Source organism: Mizuhopecten yessoensis, unplaced genomic scaffold (genome assembly GCF_002113885.1).
Source record: "Mizuhopecten yessoensis strain PY_sf001 unplaced genomic scaffold, ASM211388v2 scaffold6313, whole genome shotgun sequence".
In the NCBI taxonomy this organism is placed as follows: domain Eukaryota; kingdom Metazoa; phylum Mollusca; class Bivalvia; order Pectinida; family Pectinidae; genus Mizuhopecten; species Mizuhopecten yessoensis.
This window is the reverse complement of record NW_018406487.1, coordinates 199,163-218,598: the sequence shown is the minus strand read 5'-3', so window position 1 is coordinate 218,598 and position 19,436 is coordinate 199,163. Positions and strand designations below refer to the sequence as shown.

At 38.0% G+C, this 19,436-nt stretch overlaps 1 pseudogene; it reads left to right on the top strand.

Annotated features, from left to right (window-relative positions):
• Nucleotides 1-15,213: 15,213 nt before the first annotated feature.
• Nucleotides 15,214-16,060, top strand: LOC110451960 (annotated as a pseudogene).
• The last annotated feature ends 3,376 nt before the right edge of the window (nucleotides 16,061-19,436 follow it).

Sequence of the window (19,436 nt, the reverse complement as noted above, 5' to 3'; positions counted from 1 at the left end):
CGGGAAACTCTACAAGGATCACTTTACCAAAGAAGGGTTCTTCAGAGGAAGTGATCGCATAAAAGAAAATGATCTTCACCTGTCACTCCAAATTAACACTGACAGAGTAGCTATTTTTCGCTCCTCGAAGTTTGGTGTATGGACTGTTTATGCAACAATCAATGAACTACCACCTAATCTGAGGTAAGGTCTACTTGCAAGAATCAAGTTATCATTATGCCTTGCAACGTAACTATAGACATTATAAATCATGATGAAGATATATGCCAGCTGGTTTTCTGTTGGTAAAATTAAAAAAAAATCATCTATACCTATCTATAGCTGCTTTTTGTCGTAACAATATAGTTTTTTGCCCAGTTTTCATTTTCATTTTAATTATACAATCAATAAAAGGAAAACATCACTCTACATTGATATTAAACTCGCGTGTGTAACAAAATTATTCTTCAAATCTTGATTTCAATTTTTTTTTTCAATTTATATATGTATGCGTCATCCTTTCAGGTACACTCGTGAGAATCGCTCGTTTATTGGACTGTGGTTTGGCCAAGAGAAACCTATTATGAGTCCCTGCAGGTAGGGCGTAAGAATTGTACCTGCTGCCCCCAATTGCATGATCGTAAGAGGCGACTAAATTTGGGACCTTATCTCTTCTCTCCTTTCTAAATAACTTTCTTCTTCCTAATGTCTCCCTTGACAATGCCTCACTTTTGGCCATTTGTTGAGCGTTCGCCCCTGTGAGGAAGGCTTTGGGTTCTGTCCCCTGGCCGAGACATACCAAAGTCTTTAAAAATGGTAGTTTCTACTCCTGCTTAACGCTCAGCAAATTAGGAGTGGGACGACTGGTTCGCCCGTTGTCAGTATAATGTGACCGGGTGGGGCGTCCTGCTGGGTGTCTTCGGCAGTATGTCTCAGTGAGGTATCACTATAAAGTCGGCATCAGTTCCGCACTATCACAAGGAGACGAATACGAACATATCGCAGCCTCCCAAAATACACACACATACACTACACGCGTGCATCTTGTACACGGGAGGCCGTCCTTAAATGACCTTAGCTGTTAATAGGACGTTAAACAAAATCAAACAAACAAACCTATTATGAAACTTTTGATGAGCTCATTTCTAAATGAGCTGGACCTTTTGTACAAAGGTGAGAATAGTAGCTAGCGGCGGTTGCGAAAGATAAAGAACAACATTTCAATTTGATAACTTTTGAAAGAGCAATTTCAGTATTTTAATGTTGTCCAGAGATTTACTGATTGTTTAGACATATCTCTATGAAACTCTTTTAGAATTAGATCTTGCTTCTGCCTCTGTTAAATAATGGAGTAATTATTAAAAGATTAATTTAAAATCTAAATTTGCATTAAAGGGCTTGAAACACTAGAAGAGGTATATACAAAGAAAGAAAAGAAACCCTGAACCCGAAATGGGAGTTAAAGGACACAGGAAACATTGATGATTTAGGGAATTGGAAGGCATCAGAATTACGAACATTGTGTAGACAACTCTTAAACTTTAAAAGTTTGATCATGAGCTTGTGGTCCGTTTTTGGACGTTCCTTTAATAATGATGCAATTTCAAATTGATTAGCTCATGTATTTTATGTCTGATTGTGTTTCAATTTGTATGTGTCAAATTATAATTTGTTTTCATTTCGTGAGATTTTATGAAACTCGACTTGTAGTTTTAATTTTTGCTCACCAATGCTCGCAAAAAGACTCCATTTCATAAAATCTCATATGAAATGAAAACTTTCTGATCCTATTATTTATCAAAACTATTTAATTTGGTTTTTCAAAGAAACAATGATAATTTCACATTTTTTTGGAAACGCTTAAATGCAAATTTAAGGAAAGATAGTATTTTGTTGTTTGACCATGTAGGCATTTGTAATGGAGCAAAGAAGCAGTGTAGAATTTGGTTGTGTTGTCTGCATTGATGTGAAATTGAAATTTGTCAAGAGTTTTCAAGTATCTGCATAAAATTATACATAGATACAAAATGTATATAGGGTCTTAACAGTAATTTTTTCACAAAGATATTATGAAAGAAGTCTTTAGAATTTTTTACAATATATTTTTACAGTATATAGTACACTAGTAATACATGAAAAATATTACATGGGCAGAATCGATATACAATATAGATGTGACGGTACACACACAGACCTGGTGGGTGACGTGTGTATCCGTTGGGTTTTAACGTATCCCTGTTCAAGGTCCCGCAACTCTCGCAAATGATAAGCCATTAAAGGGTCTGTGGATACTGAAGAAGTTTTATTTCGCAATCCTTACTTCTACGTAAAACTGAAACATACAAATGAACAGTTTCTTAATAGTATTACACGAAAATACATCTTTCGTTATTAAACCAACAATATAGTTAAGCATTCGACAATAAATGGAAATCACATTATGACGTCATTCAATCTGCCAGCAACTTCGATAAACACACCGTCAAACGAATATCAGTTCAATTACAGCAAATACACTGTCGCATTTGGGTTATACATACCTCCTTGGGCTTATTAGCATGCATACAAGTATGCCACATCGCATATATAAACCTCGTCAGGTCTTCGCAAAGTGGGGAAAACAGGCGACTTTCATTCGACCTACCGCCTTGTGTCAATTGCCGCCGCCATGACAAAAGTACCGAAAGAATAGGAGAATTCCATAAAAGGGCATATCTCCTCTGGCCTTACCTCACTCAGGCTGACTGCAGTTACATGACTCCCCAAATTAGGGTAACTAATTTAACAAACTCGAATAACATATATACAAATACACTATACTACCAGGTTCGGTGGGGAGTTCCCCGGTTCTTGCAACAGCACCAACTTGTGCACAGGCCGTTCAAGAAAACTGACTAAGGTAGGATCGCCGACAGCGACTCGCACTGTACGCACCAGTCCGACTAAATTTGGGACCTTATCTCTTCTCTCCTTTCTAAATAACTTTCTTTTTCCTAATGTCTCCCTTGACAATGCCTCACTTTTGGCCATTTGTTGAGCGTTCGCCCCTGTGAGGAAGGCTTTGGGTTCTGTCCCCTGGCCGAGACATACCAAAGTCTTTAAAAAGGGGAGTTTCTACTCCTGCTTAACGCTCAGCAAATTAGGAGTGGGACGACTGGTTCGCCCGTTGTCAGTATAATGTGACCGGGTGGGGCGTCCTGCTGGGTGTCTTCGGCAGTATGTTTCAGTGAGGTAGCACTATAAAGTCGGCATCAGTTGCGCGCTATTACAAGGAGACAAACACGAACATATCGCAGCCTCCCAAAATACACACACATACACTACACGCATGCATCTTGCACCCAGGGGAGGCCGTCCTTAAATGACCTTAGCTGTTAATAGGACGTTAAACAAAATCAAACAAACAAACAAACGCTTGTTGAACCCCAGGTAATAAATTGAATTTAAAGGTGTTAAAATAATCGATTTGCCCCAATGTAAAGTGGAAAAAGTAGACTTGTACTAGTCTATTGTACTTGAACTGTGTTGACAATGCACAAGATCACCAGAACTGAATGTAACTCTCACCTCCGGTCATTGAGCTTTTAATATTGAGTGTACTTGTGCCCCCTCTCCCAAAAAAAATGGAAATGGAAAAAGATACACGGAACACTGTCACATTTCTACTCTAGTAAGAGTAAATGCCATTAGTCAAAAGATATCACAATTTGAGTTCTACTATACTTGCACTTCAAATTTACAGAACTACGCTGGTATGGAAATGTTTATAATGAAATTTTGATTTGTGCAAACGCAAGTTTTTGACAATTTGTAGTCTTGAGTTTATTGCTATTGTCAACAGAAGACTAGGTCTATTCCTTGCAAATGTATACCGTTAACAGTAGGTTTTGTACACAATTTCAGATGTGGTCCTAGTAAATTCCACTTTAATAGAACAAGTTCAGGAGGAAGGAGGTGACCTGAACTTGTTTATATTACTTCGAAATCCTGCGACGGTGGCAGTTCATGGCTGTAGAACGAACTCGCATGTAACATTGCGAATATTATGTAGTGGTGCATATAAACGGAAAATATTTGTGTCCAAGTCGTATCCAATTAAAAAGGTGTGCTGAATTTATAATAAAAGTATACCGGTTGGTTTTATTATAGGCCTGTGTCCTGGGATCAAGGCTAACAGTTATGTGGCTATGCAGCACTATCAAAAAGTATTATTAATAAAGGATGTCCTGGAGTGTTCTTTGGCAAATTTGGGTCAAAATAAAATAAGCAAAAGTTTGGTAACTGCGTTTAGAAGGAACACATTAAAACACCTGTCCCTGCCTTGAAATAGAACTTTATTGCATGAATAACAATGAATGTGGTACAGTTAAGAGATTCAGAGAGTTACAGTATCAATTCATAACAAGCAGGGCTAGAAATTGGTTTTGAATACGACTAGTTAGTCATTTGGTCAAATTCCACTTCCAGTAAACCAATACTTCTCAACATGATAAGCAATATGAAATGTTGACTAGTCACTGGGACTATATGGTGGATTTTAGAATCACATGCACTAGTCCAGCTGAAGTTTGCACTATTCACAGACTATTGGTTTTGTTGTTATAGTCTCATAACATCATTTACCGTAGCAATGCATTACAATGAGAGGATGCAAAGCAAATGTAAATACATATGAATATTCAGAGTATTTTGTTTCTGGAAAGGGGCTACAAAATTTTGGATTAATGATATGACTAAAAAGTAGCTATATACTAAACTCTGCCAAGTATTAAAATGGTGCATCAGATAAGATTGGATTTGTATTTGCCTGTATTTTCTGCGTAATTATTCCCTTATTTGGAAACTTTTATTTTGAAGGGAGATCTAGATCTACAAATAAACAAACTACTTCGTATGAAGTCCCAAGTCTCCGAGTCAGATTCGCTGTCGTCGCTGGACAGGTAATTGTTTATGTTTATATGTAATGCAAGTGAACGCAGGATGAATTTGTACCATCTGTGTGCTAATTGTGTGTTTGGATCTATGCCACCATACAATTCTTTGTAAATGTATTTAGTGACTTTTTTATGTTATTGTTTTTGTCTCCCTCGGCGCTGTATTTTTGTTTTAGTGATGTCTTTGTCAAGATTTAAACTGCCCTGCAGGTAGGGCGTAAGAATTGTACCTGCTGCCCCCAATTGCATGATCGTAAGAGGCGACTAAATTTGGGACCTTATCTCTTCTCTCCTTTCTAAATAACTTTCTTCTTCCTAATGTCTCCCTTGACAATGCCTCACTTTTGGCCATTTGTTGAGCGTTCGCCCCTGTGAGGAAGGCTTTGGGTTCTGTCCCCTGGCCGAGACATACCAAAGTCTTTAAAAATGGTAGTTTCTACTCCTGCTTAACGCTCAGCAAATTAGGAGTGGGACGACTGGTTCGCCCGTTGTCAGTATAATGTGACCGGGTGGGGCGTCCTGCTGGGTGTCTTCGGCAGTATGTTTCAGTGAGGTAGCACTATAAAGTCGGCATCAGTTCCGCGCTATTACAAGAAGACAAACACGAACATATCGCAGCCTCCCAAAATACACACACATACACTACACGCATGCATCTTGCACACAGGGGAGGCCGTCCTTAAATGACCTTAGCTGTTAATAGGACGTTAAACAAAATCAAACAAACAAACAAACCATCTTCGCTCAAGAACGTCTTGACAACGCAACCTAGGCGCCAATGATTTCGTGATAGATTTTCATCCTTGATGATAACAACATCTCCGTTGCACATGTTTCGTTTCAGAGACTCCCACTTGTTGCGCGTTTGCAACAGCAGGAAATAATTTTCTACCACTTCCTTCACTGCGCCTCCAAGGTACTTCTTGAGGTAGTGGATCCTTTCAGATGATGGTAACTGCCTTTGCTCAATAAGGGTCTTTCCAGTTAGTTAGTGTCCTCTGCTATGTTAAACTACAGGAATGGTGAGATGACCTTCAAGACCTTTCTGTGTCATTTACTGCAAACGCCATTCCATCTTGCCAATCTCTGATTGCGATGCCTTAAACTTCCTGCAGATACTGGTGGGTAGATCACCTAAAATTTTGATATATAAATATTTGTATTTTGATAAAGGTAAGCTTTTGCACTACAGTTGTCTACAGCCTAAATTTAATATTGAACAAAAAGAAAAAGAGTTTAATATTAATTCCCATCAAATTGAAATCTATAAGTACATGGTTCTTAGTTAACTGTTTAATATTATGAAAATGTAGCTTAATATCTGCAATGAAAAAAAGAAAAAGTAAAGCAACACACTGAAAAATGAAGATAACAAATATTGGAAGTGTAAACCATATTGTTATTTTTTTCCTTTGACAGAAAGGTTTAACACAAAAATATATCTAGGCCTGTACTGATTTTAAGTATCTAGGCCTGTACTGATTTTAAGCACTGTTAATATTATCATGTATTTCCGCTTTAAAAGAAAAGTAATGGAACTGAATATATCCCATTGTTGACGGAATCAATCTATGCCTAACGAATCACGAACGTATTTTAACCTTGTGACCAATTACTGTATATTGTTTGATTTTCGTTATGAATGAAAAAAATAGAATCTATAAATAAAAGTTATGTTGTCAAATAAAGCAAGGTCTTCTAGACCCGTTGACATTGATACTTACTCGATTGCCTGCCTAATTCATTCGTAATTTTGATCACGAACCAGTTCAGGCTTAATACTGAAGCACATGTAGCATAATTAACAGTTAAAATATGTTATTTATTATCAGATTTTGTAATTTATATTTATATAAATTGTTACCCTTTAGGTATGGCGTAAGAACTGTACCTGCTGCCCCCAATTGCATGATCGTAAGAGGCGACTAAATTTGGGACCTTATCTCTTCTCTCCTTTCTAAATAACTTTCTTCTTCCTAATGTCCCCCTTGACAATGCCTCACTTTCAGCCATTTGTGGTGAGCGTTTACCCCTGTGAGGAAGGCTTTGGGTTCTGTCCCCTGGCCGAGACATACCAAAGTCTTTAAAAATGGTAGTTTCTACTCCTGCTTAACGCTCAGCAAATTAGGAGGGGGACGACTGGTTCGCCCGTTGTCAGTATAATGTGACCGGGTGGGGCGTCCTGCTGGGTGTCTTCGGCAGTATGTTTCAGTGAGGTAGCACTATAAAGTCAGCATCAGTTTCGCGCTATCACAAGGAGACAAACACGAACATATCGCAGCCTCCCAAAATACACACACATACACTACACGCATGCATCTTGCACCCAGGGGAGGCCGTCCTTAAATGACCTTAGCTGTTAATAGGACGTTAAACAAAATCAAACAAACAAAGAAAATAAAAAGTGGTCCCCCCCGGGGGACTGAGGGGCGGGGCCCAATAGGGGAAATATAGCAAATTCTTTAAAATCCTTCTTCTTTAGGAATGGAAGGATTTGTTCCATATTTGGTCATAAGCATTCTTGGGTGAAGGGGAACCAATTTTGTATAAACCGTGGGTCTGGCCCCCCTGGGGGCTGAGAAGCAGGGCCAAATAGGGGAAATATAGCAAATTCTTTAAACTCCTTCTTCTGTAGGAATGAAAGGATTTGGTCCATATTTGGTCTGAAGCATCCTTGGGTGAAGGGGAACCAATTTTGTATAAACCGTGGGTCTGGCTCCTTTGGGACCTGAGGGGTGGGGCCCAATAGGGGAAATATAGGTAAAATCTTTATAATCCTTCTTCTACCATAGGGATTAAGGGATATTATCCTAATTTAGTCTGGATCATCCTTAGGCAAAAGGGACTCAATTTTGTATAAACGGTGTGTCTGACTCCTCTGGAGGCAGAGAGGCGGGGCCCAATAGAGGAAACATAGGTAAAACCTTTAAAATCCTTCGCTTACCATAGCGATTAAGGGATTTTATCCTAATTTAGTCTGGAGCATCAATGGGCCAAGGGGACTTAATTTTGTATAAGCATGCAGTGGGTGTGGTCTCCCAAGGGGCAGAAGAGCGGGGCCCAATAGGGGAAACATAGGTAAAACCTTAAAAATCCTTCTTCAACCATCAGGATTATTGGACTTCATCCTTATTTAGTCTGGAGCATCCTTGGGTCAAGGGGACTTTTTTTATAATTGGTGGGTATGACCCCCTAAAATGCATATAGGGGTGGGGCTCTGTTTGAAGTTTGTTCTCGCTATATCTCAAGTACTGGATGGATCTTTCTGAAATTTCATATGTACTTACAGCACCTACTTTATACCAATTATTTTAAACATATTCAGGTGAGCATTACAGGCCCTCTGGGCCTCTTGTTTACGTCTTTACACAGAAAATACTGCTCAATGCGTTTACTGTAAATGTCCCATGTTTCGACTAAGCTATCGAAAATTTCCAAGCGACCGATATTCCCTGCCATGATGTGAAAGAGTCAATTTTACCACGACCACGTGGATTTACAGTGCGTGGGATACAACACTGACACGCTTCGAATAGCTCAATAGTACATCGCTAGTGTCCTGGTTTAATGGCGTGACTAACGCAATCTTGACACTTTTATCCATTATTTGCCTGGGTTCGTATCGATGCCTCGTCGCCAGATTATGTTGTGTTCTACAACATTTGTCAGGGAAAACCAGGAGACCCGCCTAAACACAATTTATTGATCATCCCATAATGCATTGCAAGGCATATACTAATACGGACAATGGATCCGGAATACGAAGTGGAACTAATAAATCATATTATTACAACAACCCCACTCTTTGCCTTAATGTTGAGCATTCGCCCGGATGCGGAGGCAATGAATACAGGTCGTTCCGTTGTAGGTCGTAATAATTGTACCTGCTACCCCACATTCCATGATCGTAAGAGGTGACTAAATTTGGGACCTTATCTCTTCTCTCTATATAACTCTCTTCTTCCTAATGTCTCCCTTGATAATGCCTCACTTTTGGCCATTTGTTGAGCGTTGCCCCTGAGAGGAAGGCTTTGGGTTCTGTCCCCTGGCCGACAGTCTTTAAAAATTGTAGTTTCTACTCCTGCTTAACAACAGCATGTATGTCTGTAACGTTGTAACACGAAAGAAAACAAAATAATCTTTTGTTTATATAGATCTATTGTTTGATTTCTATAGGCTAGTGTTCGAAGACAATACATCAACGGGAATGTATCGCGTATCGGTGGGGGGGTAACATTGAAAAAACCCTGTGATAAATTGGAACGTGGTCCCTGAAGAAAAAAACTAGTGTATAAGATAATGTGTTAAATAAATATAGAACTAGTACAGACTGCCTGAGAATAAACAATAGGGTCAATGACCTTGTTGGGTACACCTGTGGTGGAAAAAGAATGCGGTCATTGGGGAAAACCCCGGTCCCCTACATAGTGTGACCTCCAGAGGTGATGGTTTAGATTAACCTGATCTTGTAGATTTGATATTTATTTTTTGTTAGAATTCAAAATTAAAACCGTTGACCAATCAGTTCATATTGTTATTATTACTATGGTGATATAACTATGTACAATACTATCAATTACCAAATGTCCATTTTAAAAGCATTTGTATAAAGTATATGTTGTTACGTTCACAAACATCACTGAAAATACAAAAGAAAGCAATCTATGGTGAGTGTTCAATTCAATTTGACCTAAAATATAGTCTAAACCAAGAGATCCTAGAAGGATCCTGACACCTACAAAAAATGGATCGTTTACCTTCTCTTCATTTTCATTAACAAACTTCAAAGTTCAATATTCAAACAAATTTTATTAAAAAAAATAAAAGTAGGAACGGTGACCTTCATGACCTTGACATTTGATTTAAAAATTCATTCATTACTCTTCTCGGAAGCTGCGAACAAGCTTATTTGTATATCAGTTCTTAAAATAATAACATCGACCTTCATGACCTTGAAATTTGACTGATCTTGAGAACTCAATATATTATAATATATTAATACTGAGTAATTCATTTCTTGCAGGTTGCTGGAGAGGCTCACATTCAGCGAACAAGGCAGTATTTCTGTGGAAGAATTGTATGCACAGTATCAGTATGAGTGTACATAAGGTGGGAGGTATGAGATATGTTCCCAAAACAAACTTGTGAAATCCCTTTATCCAAATATATGTATTGTAAGGCCAAGAAATGGTTTGGATGGATCTCAGATCAGGACTTATCAGGCTATTGAGTTAAAACGACTGAATGACACCACAATCTCAAGCTTTCACAGTTGCTATCATCTTAACAAACTTGCCTCCTTATGCAAAACCAGTCAAACAGGATATACAAAGGAAGATGTCCATACAGTATGTGACATAGTTACCAAACTAAAACTGTGCATAGGAGATGGAAATCGAGTAAAAAAAGCAAAGGGGAACAAGATAACAGAGCTAATAACAAAGGAGGGAGATGAAAATTTTCATCAGAAATGCATAAAATCTTCGGGGTGCAAAAAAGTTGTCATTTGTAAATAAAATTCAGTGTTGCCGAGTTTGCCGTCTAATTACTTTCAGAAATGACAATATCTAACCACAATCAGAGATAAATGATGCCAGTGTGCCTGCAAAAATTAGTAAAGAGCAAGTACAAACTTTAATACCACATGCGTATTATGGTAGACTTGATATACAGTCAGTTCCCAAATATGAGCAAAGCAGAAGCAAGGAGTTACCGATGGCACAAAACACATCTGCAGACATGCATTTCAATATAGACGAGAAGCCCTAAGGCCTACACTGATTTACGGAATAGTGGGATGTAAATTCTGCCATCAGAGTCACTTTTAGTCCTGAACAAAAACTGCATTGCACAAATCTTTGGTTTCTCGCAAGAAGTCTTTGAATGGATGCATAATGAAGCTGAAAGGTTGAGTATTTCTGTTCAGGGTAGGATCGGAGGAATTATAATTGACGAAATGGCCATTCAGTCTGACAAACACATTTCTCCCAATGGTTCCAGTATTGAGTTTGTAGATTTTACTAAATGTTTACCCGAGTCACAATACATAGAAAAATTCAAGATGGCATAGCAAAACAGAGGCTGGCAACTCATGTATTCTAGATGTTTTTTCTTGGTATTGGATGATTTCGCTTTCCATTTGCCCATTATGAAATCTGATTTGATTTTGTGCGACTTACCAACATGGATGGTATGGTGGCATATTTCTGCCATCTACTTGCGACTTGCGAGTTACGTATGTCGACATAATTATTGAAAGATGTCGACATAATCTGAGAAGATGTCGACATAACTTTTAAATTATGTCGACATATTATCACATTTGCCGAGATAATTTTGCCGAGATAATTATCTCGTAAGTGGGTAACTCGGCTTTTTATCGTGTTAATGCTCGGGTGTGACAACGACTTGCCACTTACGACTTATTTATGCCGACATCCTATAGATATTGCCGACTTATCAAAACGAGGCTTGTGCACGAGGACCGCGAAGGTGGACTGATGCTGACTGGTGACCGATACTGGTGAGTTACTTGATAAAATCAATGTTAATATGGGAAATCAAAGATATGGATATTACAGTAGACCGTGGGATTTATAAATTTACCACTGGCATACCCGCCGTAATATTTTCAAACCCATTAAGATTAAAATGTACCGAATAAAAGTGAATTGTAACGTGTACAAGCTAGCAGTGTTGTTAATTCACAAAATAGATATTTTTCCGACCATTGATTGCAAGACAACACTTTTTTTCACAAAATGACATGCATTAGATAATCATGTGTATGTAAATGTATGGGCCATGATCAAAGGGCCATATATAATGATATGTAAAACTGAAAAATGTACAGTAATGGGGCATTTCACTCCCATTTGGAAAAATGATATATATGGGCCATTCAAACAATTTGATGGGCCAATGAACTCTTAATAGGGGTCCTAGAGCAAAATTAACACCATAGAGTAGCCCATATAGACGTATCAACACGTAGTTTATTAAGCGGCCTCAAAGTGTTCCCAAAATACACACACATACATTACACGCATGCATCTTGCACACAGGGGAGGCCGTCCTTAAATGACCTTAGCTGTTAATAGGACGTTAAACAAAATCAAACAAACAAACAAACTCAAAGTGTTATGGGGGAAAAACCGCTTATGCGCTTGCAAAAACTTGCATGGCGGCCAATTAGGAGTCCTTGGATACGATTACGATTTCTTTATTTAAACGATATATCCACACTAAAAAATCATACGAACATCGAGTACGAAATCAGGTATATCTATTCTTTTTGGAAAATCTTCAATGTCTGGCACTTACATCCTAATAATTTAGCGATCGTGCAATTTGTTGGATGGTCGCAGATGGGCGTGTCAGTTCTCCCCAGTAACTGGTGGATCGGGGTATCAAGTCAATCATATTTATTATTTTTCCTTTCTCCGATATATCATCTTTAAACCTGTTTGTGGTATACTTAACTTTGATCTTTTCCGACCAATATAGGAAATTTTTCAAAACATCCTTTGCCATCATGAAAATTAACATAAAAAACGACGATGTTGTCGTTTTTCCAGTTTCCGTTTGGCAAATATTAACGTTAATATGTAACCTCATCGTTTCTCAACGATAACAACAAACTCTTTTATACGCCATTGTCAAACTTGTGTTAATGTAATGGCATGTAAAAAAGTCTTTCTTGTCTCAGGTAAATTGTGTCATAAATGACGTCATAAAGTTTTTTTTTAGTAAAATATAAATTATCATTGGGCCTGTTTAGGGGTAATATTGGACAAGCAATTAATGTTGGAGGCACAGCACTCTTTGGAAAGTCGTTTTTGCACTGGTTATAACTTGGAAAACCACATGTGTGCATCTCAAAATAGCTGATACATTACAAATAAAATAAAAAAGTAAATATAAATGTGTATTTTCTGTAGATTAATCAGGGATAGACACTAACTTTTTTTGCTTGGTAGTCTACAGGACTAGTTGAATATATTATTTATGTTGTCAATGTAACTAGTCCTAATATTTCCTGATAAGGATAAGGAAAATCTACAGCACGAAACATCAAAAGAGGACTTAATATAACTACGGCCATAAAAATATGGTCAAGATTTAGGAAAATTTTAACAATTATCATTTGGTTTCTTGACATAATTAAAAGATATGATTCATGGCAGATAGGGGGTTTAAATTCAAGAAGAGTTGGCACTATTCAGGGCAGAACTGTTTATTCAACCACTCAACTAGGGCGTAGGAGACTTCTCAAATGACGAACTGAAGTGAATCTTACAAAGGCCATTGCAAATCAGAGAATTTACATTGAACATGCAATCAGTTCAATGAAAACCTTCAGGATCTTCAAATATGAGGTACCTCTTGGCTGATACTCTTGTTCACCACTTGGATGATATTGTAAAAGTGGTTGCTGGAATTTGTAATATGCATCAATCTCTACCGAAGTATAAGTAAATAGTAATTTTATCAGCAGCACCAGAACCTGTTCCTCAATATATCCCACTATTGCTTTTTCATGATCATCCAAACTTTCAATGCTCACAAATTAATGTTGTGTTTATAGTCACTAGTTCACCTGCACTAGGTCTGTGTTGTCAAATACAATCAAGTTTTCATAAGATCCACAAAGCTTCAACTCTTCTTTAACAAAAGTATTTTTAGGGCTGAAATAATATATTGATATGTGTATCTCTGTATCAGTATCACAAAATTTTGTTAAGAGAACATGTATCCAGTGATACATATGTGTATTTATATTTAATAATTTGTAATAAAAGTGCAAAATTTGGAACATGAGCAATTAGTGAAATTCACAGGGTCTAAATGTACACTGACACTGCTAGGATCAAATTACAATGTACTGCAAATATTCCTAAAGATCCCCAATAATTAAATATAGTGTGATACACTTTCAGTCATACAACTGTGCGTGGTGTCTGGTCATTCGTGTCAATAGTTTGGTTGATTTGATAATAGTAGAATATGACCAGCACAGAGACCTGGCTCTCCGGATGATTGATCAGGCAAATAGGAACTGAACAGTACCGGTCTTTATTAATATTTTAGCCTAAAAAAGGAAATATTTACAATTATCTAATTAATACCCACTGTATCCATATGGCTCTCCCAATACCTTATTGAGTTATTGCAATTGGTAATACTTGGACATGAAATTGTGCAAATATGGTTAAAATATAGAGCACATTCTATCAGAGTTTTAATTGAATATAAATTAAGCAAGTATATAATAATATATATCTCCATAATTAATTGATGTATGGACATCAAACATGGGATATAGGTACAACATGAGAAGGCGGTGTGTCGCATACTAAAACCAGGTCATTGCGACCTCTACTTTACCTTTGACCTTGGCTGTAAATTCTGAATAACAGCATTATACAAGATTACAAGTTTTCGGAGCATATCTCGGCCACTATTTCATATATAGACTTCAAACATGGTATACAGGTACAAGATGAGAAGGCAGTGTATCGCGTACTAAAACGAGGTCACTGTGACCCTTTACTTGACCTTTGACCTTGACTGTAAATACTGAAAAACAGCATTATACAAGTTTCCGGAGCATGTCTCTGCAACACTGTTCAGTATAGGAACAAATATATGTGGGGTGCGGGGGTATCCCTTAATACAATTGCTGGGCGTGAAGAGATGAATACATCCATACCACCAAGGAACTTAGTCCCTGGGTCATAACATGCAAACAGTTGAGATCCCCACCCTATAACCATATAATATATACAATTGCTGGACATGAGACAAATACACTCATGCCATATATGACTATATGTACTAGTTATAGGATTACCCCCGAGGTCCAGCCCCGCCCCTGGAGACTAGTCTCATAACTTCAAATTTATTTTCAGAATATTTAGTGCCTGCGTTAAATTAAAACCAGGTGAGCGCTGCAGGCCCTTGTTTTTATTCTTTAAGCAACCTTTTACGGTTCTTATACTTTCAGTTTTGCACCATAATGGATATACCCGCCATACCAATTGCTGGTTTGCAAGTGAATGGGGAGTCGCTTACCAGAGATGACGTCATTGCCGTGCACTATCACTCCGGGTATACCATCCAAGAAATTATGGGGTTTCTTGCAGCAAGACATGGAGAAGCGGTCAGTGAACGACAAATTCACCGCATTTTAAGAAATATGAATCTCTTCAGACGTAACAACCAAGCATCACTAGAAGATGTTGTGAGAGCGATTTTGCATGAACTGTCTGGAAGTAGCCAAAACTTGGGATATCGTTCGATGCGAAGACGATTGTTAGTTGATCATGAACTTGTTGCTTCCTCAGAAACTGTTAAGATTGGCACTTTCCGTTCTGGATGCTGAAGGTGTTACAAGAAGAGGTAGAAGGTGCCTCCGCCGAAGAGCATATGTTAATAAAGGCCCAAATTTTGCTATTCATATGGATGGTTGGGATAAACTAAAACCATTTGGTGTATCAGTGCATGGTGCAGTAGATGGTTTCTCAAGACGTGTCCTGTGGCTAAAAGCATGTGATTCCAACAAAAAGCCACAGTATGTTGCAAGGTTTTACATGGACTACGTAAAGGAAATAAATGGTGTACCCATGATCGTTTATGCAGACAGAGGGACTGAAAATGCCATTACACGCGATTTACAGTTTGCTCTTCGATGGAACCACCTTGATCCATTTCAAGGGCTATCAAGCTTCATCTATGGATCATCTACCAGAAACACACGCATTGAAAGATTTTGGCGAAATATGCGCGATATGTGTGGTCATTTTTGGATCAACCATTTCAAGGATATAGCGGACATGGGTGTATTAGATACATCTGACAATGTTCACTTGGAATGTGTACGTTACTGTTTCTTGTTGTTGATCAATCATGATTTGAAAAAAGTTATACGTCATTGGAATGAACATCGCATTCGATATAATCGAAATTCAGAATCTCCTTCCGGGAAACCAAATGTCTTGTACTTTCAACCTGAAGTGTTCTTGGCCACTGAGAGCAAGCTGCCTTTGCCAACCCAAGTCGATGGATTGGAGCAAGAATATTGCATATACCCCCCTGCAAGAGGTGTGTCAATGGAGTTTGACTCTTGCAAGCTGCATTATTCGTGAACAGGGACAAGCATACCCACCTTCCAACGTAGTTGAAGCAACAGAGTTGTTTTGTCAACTCATTTTCCACATTGACCACTTGAATTAGAAGGGACATATGAGGCTAATAACTGAGCATTACTTGAGTTTTTGACAGTATGATCTTTACTGTATTCATGGTAAAACGTCTAATAAAATGTATTGTGTGTTTCCCATTACCCTATACTTACATGTACCCAATTTGTGTTGCCCAACTAGAGATTTTTTAAGCAAACTGATTTTTGGCCCCACCACAAATATTGTTTTAAATTAATAATAGTTATTTTCGGAATCTACGATAAATGTTATTATGCATTAAAATTGTGTGAAATTTTACATGCATAAATCTACATGATAGTTCACCCTATTTCTTTTGGAGATGTACCGGTAATGGGAAATGCACTATTTTTTATTTGGCCTGTGAGCACTTCACATTTTTCGATTTAGATTTACAATCATTCAAAAGAATGCATGTACTTCACCAAGCACTAGTCTATATATTGTCAGATTTATACAAATAATGAATACATGTACAAATTCCACCTGATGAGTTTTGCTACTTTAATATCATAAATAAATGATAATACATATACATGTGTTAGAAGCTACATGTATATTATATGTATTTGTAGTTAGTGCCACACTTTCCCAATAACATAAACAATCTTGGATAGTATGCATATGTTTGTAAAGCAGTTCAATGAATCGTTAATTAATTATTTTAAACACGTTTGTAAAGCAGTTAAAAATAAAAAAATAATTATGTAAATTAATCAATTTTATTTTTAAATGGTGGCGACTTCAAGTGCCCAAAGGTATCTCTGGTTCTCCAAACGCACTGTTTTGCCTACCAGTACTACCAGAGGGGACCACAGGATTGCACTCAGTTTGGCCATCCATGCGTTTGTATGAGGATGTCAGACATTGTGTGGGCTTCATCCATCCATCCGTCAGTCATTCAGTCCTGACACTTTGGCCGGAGCATCTGAACACCCCATGGCCACTATCTATGATATGATGGGCTAACACTAGGGATTTGTAATATCATGATGTCACAAGGCGACAGGTTGTTATAGTGAGGGCTATAATTTGTTAGCATCTCTTTACATATATTTTCTATATGAGTGGAGCTCCGTTTTTACGGACATTTCTATTGATATATACGTAATCGTCTTTACATTGTAACACTAAACACAATTATTTGGTTTTAATTACAAGTTTATGGCATCATTCCAGTCCTGCACGTACAGCTCTTCATATATAACAAGTCATATGAGGATGACATATCCCCCCGGCTACATAAGTCGAGTGATACCGACACCCTTGAAACTAGAGAAAGCGCAAAGCTCACAATGCCCCCAACCCCCGCATGCTGGACCTATGGCCAACTGCATCAATGTTGTTTGTTTGTTTGTTTGTTTGATTTTGTTTAACGTCCTATTAACAGCTAAGGTCATTTAAGGACGGCCTCCCCTGGGTGCAAGATGCATGCGTGTAGTGTATGTGTGTGTATATTGGGAGGCTGCAATATGTTCGTGTTTGTCTCCTTGTGATAGCGCGAAACTGATGCCGACTTTATAGTGCTACCTCACTGAAACATTCTGCCGAAGACACCCAGCAGGACGCCCCACCCGGTCACATTATACTGACAACGGGCGAACCAGTCGTCCCACTCCTAATTTGCTGAGCGTTAAGCAGGAGTAGAAACTACCATTTTTAAAGACTTTGGTATGTCTCGGCCAGGGGACAGAACCCAAAGCCTTCCTCACAGGGGCGAACGCTCAACAAATGGCCAAAAGTGAGGCATTGTCAAGGGAGACATTAGGAAGAAGAAAGTTATTTAGAAAGGAGAGAAGAGATAAGGTCCCAAATTTAGTCGCCTCTTACGATCATGCAACATCAATGTTGTTGTCCTCTGAAACTATATTTTAGTATTAACCTTGACCTTTGACCAATAATGCGTCCGAGGTATGGTTAAGGCAAACAAGTGTGTGAAGTTTCATCAAAATAAGTGAAGGAATACAGCTGCTTGAGTGATGACAAGCAATGTCTGGTCAAATTCTATTTTTAGTAACAGTGACCTTGACCAGTCGTGCCGGTATTCAAATTTGTCCGAGGTATGGTCAAAGCAAACAAGTGTGTGAAGTTTCATCAAAATCCGTGAAGGAATACAGCTGCTTGAGTGATGACAAGCAATGTGGGACAGACGGACGTTGTGTGAGAGTATATTATATATATATATTATATTACATTATGGGGATGTTTTCTTGTAATTCTGTTCAAATATGTGAAAAAAATCAGTTTCCTTTGGGATTTTGAAATTTATTTTCACATAAATTTCCTCACAATGCACCGGAAACCCTCACTGTATGCACATGGACTTTTTTATAAACGGAATAAGCAGAAATTGAATGACATTGTGGAGATATCCCTACAATGTCAAGACGAGGGCTAAATTTTGGGGATATTTCCTTTGTTTTCGACTGAATGTCATTCAATTTCTGCTTATTCCATTTATAGAAAAGCCCATGTGCAGTGAGGGTTTCCGTTGTGTTTCTGGTGCATTTTGTGAAGAACGTTATATAAAAATAAATTTCAAAATCCCTTAGGAAACTGTTTTTCACATTTTTTTTTTAACTGAATAATCCGAAAACATCCCAAGAATGTTACTCTCACACAACGTCAGATGGACAGACGCAGAGACACTGATCGTTACCACTATATCCCCCGACCAGAAGGCCGAGGGATAAAAACCGAATGATTTTTGCACATTTTTAAATCGCCTGAAACTTTATCCTAAGAATTTTGGGGCAACATCATCTTTGAAGTGATGGCCATTTTTTTTTTTTTTTTTTTTCCAAAACCCCCCAAAAACTCAATTTGTTAAAATTGGCCCGTGGTTTTTCTATATAGAAATGATCCCTGGGGATCTTGTTGTCGCATTAGAACCGGCCCAACCCTGCTCATTTGCAATCCTCAACTTCAACAAGTCCTTAGTCTAGCGACATTTTGAAACAGTAGGATCGTTTGATGTCGTGAACACACGTGGTAGTACATGAACATGAACATTTTATTACAAGCAGATTAGAACCAGCAAAGAAAAACTACCAGTATATAAATTTATACTTCCTTTATTTGAAGGAAAGACACAATTAAGCACATGTAATTGCTGTAATAACAATTATTTACCACCGATAAGCCCATGGATCCCTAGTCCATGAAATGAGTGAAATGTGGCGCTGAGCTTAAAACCGGACACCAAATATCAGCCACAATCATTTTATGTCAGGATTGATCAGGGATTATTATGTTGTCAAAGTGGGGGTGGCCTTTAATCCGGTCATGTGTTGTTTTTTTT